Genomic DNA, 3,982 nt, shown 5'->3' on the forward strand with positions numbered 1-3,982 from the left:
CTGATCAAACGGTTGCACTCTCCATGATTGTCACGAACGATGTGTTGTGGATATCTCCGAAAAAGTTCAAACGATGGTGACCACTTACAAGCCTGTTCCTAACTAGCTGTTGGCGCCTCGACAGCTTCTGACGTCGATGATGTCCGAGAAGTGCCGACTGTCTATCGAAACGTGGACAATCTGCGATTGCGTTTGGTACGGTGATCTCCGGCTGTACTTATGTAGGAGGCGGTGCTGGAAAAAGGTACTACATACTACGTGTGGCCATTAGTTTTGAGGCGGGAAAGTCTATTACACTAAAAAAAAGTATCCCTCGATACGTCGAATCGAAGTACTCAGAGTAGCGGTCAAATGTCTTAACAACACCAATATCAGGGCTGTATTTATTGCCCCCTTAGTTGTTCTGACGAAGAGGAACAAACAGCTGGAGATTTTGTTTTCTCAAATCCTGGAGGTCACACGTTGAATTGAAGTGATTCCAGTAGTGCGGTGCAGTTGGTTCTAGACGACAGCAGGTCAACAACGATAGTGGCCCCAGTACCAGTCCTGCTGGCTTGCAGCGTGTCGATGTCGATAAGACGGCAGCGGCTAGCGTAGCTAGGCCGGCGAAACGGGTCTTGTCAATTCAGATGTCGTAATGTTTGAAAAACCGTAATTGGCATAAGGACTCGGCTCCCAACCAAAATGACCACTACATTCAAGCGAAACAAGAAAAACATTTTATGGGATTTTGGATAATTCATCCCAGAAACAAGAAAAAGAAAACCACGGCGCCGTAAGGGAGCCGAACTCCAATCACTAATTATAGTGGCTTGCCAACCAGACACTTTAACTTTCTGCCATCGATCAATCACAAAAAAATGCACAACGGTGGCTTCCCGGCGTTTGGCCTCCTTTCAAGGTAGTCTTTTGTCTTGTGATGGAAACGGGAGAGGGAAAGGGATTGAAGGGAACGGGAAACCCATTGAATGAGAACTGTGCATTGCTGCCTGCCATTACATACACACGCTACATATACACAGCTGCTAAAGCCGGGCAGCTTGGCCTGTGGTTGTTTGTCGGTGAATTGAAGGAATGTCTGGATCGGGGGGAAATCGAAAACCGGAAACCGCTGAGACGAGTTGCCGATAGTTTCAAGCGAAACCCTAACCATTCTCTCCGAGATGCCGCAAATAAGCTGGGTGTATCGTCTACAACCGTGCATCGAGCCAAAAAACGAGCCGGACTATCGATTTACAAAAAGGTAGTGACTCCAAATCGCGATGATAAACAAAATACGACGGCCAAAGCGCGATCCCGGAGGCTGTACACGACGATGCTGACGAAGTTTGACTGCGTGGTAATGGACGACGAATCCTACATCAAAGCCGACTACAAGCAGCTTCAGGGACAGGAGTTTTATACGGCAAAAGGAAGGGGAAAGGTAGCAGATATTTTGAAGCACATGAAACTGGCAAAGTTCGCGAAGAAATATTTGGTTTGGCAAGCCATCTGTCTGTACCTGTGGCTTGAAAAGCAGCATTTTCATAGCTTCCGGGACTGTCAACCAAGAAGTTTACGTGAAAGAGTGTTTGAATAAACGTCTGCTGCCTTTCCTGAAGAAACACGGTTGTTCCGTACTGGAACCGGATTTGGCATCTTGCCATTACGGTAAAAAGGCCATGGAGTGGTACGCCGCCAACAACGTGCAGGTGGTTCCCAAGGACAAGAACCCTCCCAACACGCCAGAGCTCCGCCCAATTGAGAAATACTGGGCTATTGTCAAGCGGAACCTAAAGAAGACCAAAAAAACTCCAGTTCAAGGCAAACTGGCTTTCTGCGGCGAAGAAGGTGAACAAGGTGGCTGTACAAAATCTGATGGCAGGGGTTAAGCGTAAGGCCCGGCAATTCGGATATGGAAAAGCGGAAGCCTAAATGAATATTTTTCCTGAATTTCATACTAATTAAACTTGAAAAAGAAATTTAATTTGATTTTTTAAATAAACGATTTCACCGATTTACACGCGTTTTCCCTTGACCAAATTTTGACCGTTTCACCCTTTATAATAAAGACCCGCAGTCCCGCAGTTTCTAACCGTAGTGTTCGAGTAGTGATCGCTTTACCGTGGTTCACCTTTTCAAATGCAGCTGATAGGTCAGTTAAGATGACATCGGTTTGAGATCCCTTAGCAAAGCTGTCTTGCAAAGCGAATGTGAACTCAAATTACTAACGATGTTTCTGAATAAAACCATATCAACCGAATTTCTTACCAGACTTTTCAAATACTTTGCACTGTACGTACAGGTCTGTTAAAAATAAAGTTATTTCTCCATATCCTCATTCATTAGCTTAGAATCACGATTCTATTTCCAAAACCAGCTCTGCAACTCGCGTGACTGTGCAGGTAATTACAGGATCCATTTAATCGGTCCACAATTGAGGGTTTGCGATGTTTTTAAGCGTGCTTTCAAACGAGACTAACTGACCTGGGTATCAGGAGTTGGGAGAAGGAATGAATAAAAAGAACACTAAAAGCAAAACACATACAAACCTGTTAAATAACAAGACTAAATGGCGCCATCCAGCGCTCTTTTATCAGGTGTTTTGCCTAGTGGAAAAAACTAGAGCAGTAGAATTTTTCTGATCCAGAACTTTGATGTTTCTGCTGATGGGGTTCCTAAATTTTCCTGTCTCGGAAAAGCAGGTTTCTATTTCAGGTTTTATTTAAAAAAAAAATTACCGAATACCGACTAAGTGATCATCCTTCTGAGCAATTTAAGTGAGTACACTGTCTACTTTTTTGTTGGAAATTTATTCTTTAATGAATTATACAAATTTAATCATTGGCGACCGGAATTTGAATCATTTGTCAGATTTGTTGAAAATTCATAACTGTTTAAAATATTTTTCCTTTTTTTTTCTCCTTAAATTTTCATTTCTGTTGGTTGGTTTCCATTTTTTTTTTATCTGGATCGTAGCATATTGGATCATTTTTTTTTTTAAATTTTGAAGCTTTTTGGAAACTCATCGAGGGTTGAGGTTGACCGATTTTCTTGTGGTTTCACGAAACGGTTGATGGAATATAGATTTATCTAAAAGAAAGAAACACTTTAAATTACTGCATTTTAAACGAATTTGAAAAAGCTCTACGTATTCAGGCTGCTTTTTTGTATTTTAAAAGTATAAGAAAACTAAGGAACAATCCAGCTGTAGGAGCTCACATGTATAAAAAAAATCTTTATAAACTATTATAACACGTGCAAATTTACGACTGAACTTACCATGGTGTTCTGATCGAGGCTACTCTACCAGTACGGATCAATATTATAGAGGTCCAACATTATATCAATCATGTCTAAAGGCGCCTGATCCTGAAATTCATTTTTAGGAAGGTAAATTTCATTACACATTTTTTTATTACTCGTAGTAGAAAATTACTTACCTGTGTCCTGGACGACCACAGGAGCGGGACGATCATTATTCGGTCCTCTGGGTAAGGCCGAGCCGAAAGAAACTGCACAAATCAAAAGTAACATTTTGAGGCATACTGAAAAAGAAATAAAAACAGATCAAATGATTTCCTTGAAAGTGAGCCTAAAAAATTTCATCATTATTCATTCTTTTAAAAAGCAGTTATTTCAATTAGTTAAGGGTTAATACTTACATAAAATGCGGAAAACTTCCATGATTAAGCTTGATGTTGTTCAACCGTTTAGCTGATTAACTGTTTGTATCGATACGACTGACTAACTTCTTGTTATGATTTTGTATGTCAAAGGTTATCCTTTTATATACAGAAGACCTATCAAAAGACACGTCATTAAAAAATTTCTTTTTTTATATATACATATATATTACCTATAGGGTACTTTGAGGACAAATAACATTTATCAAACCTGAAATAATCCATAAAATTGTTTTGATGATTTGATGATGTTTAGTACAGTTCTGATTTTTTGAAATAAATATTTTAAATCCTACATTATTATCTTCTATACGTTC

General features: G+C 40.0%; 1 long non-coding RNA gene across 1 annotated transcript; it reads right to left on the reverse strand.

The window, feature by feature from the left end:
- Window positions 1-2,773: 2,773 nt before the first annotated feature.
- On the reverse strand, window positions 2,774-3,758 carry LOC129759124 (uncharacterized). Its single transcript, XR_008740130.1, has 4 exons — window positions 3,645-3,758; window positions 3,423-3,527; window positions 3,262-3,351; window positions 2,774-3,072 (listed from the first exon to the last, which is right to left on the reverse strand). It is a non-coding gene; the product is annotated as an uncharacterized LOC129759124 (long non-coding RNA).
- Between the last annotated feature and the right edge of the window lie 224 nt (window positions 3,759-3,982).

The sequence above is a fragment of the Uranotaenia lowii genome, unplaced genomic scaffold (genome assembly GCF_029784155.1).
Source record: "Uranotaenia lowii strain MFRU-FL unplaced genomic scaffold, ASM2978415v1 HiC_scaffold_1097, whole genome shotgun sequence".
Taxonomy (NCBI): Eukaryota; Metazoa; Arthropoda; class Insecta; order Diptera; family Culicidae; genus Uranotaenia; species Uranotaenia lowii.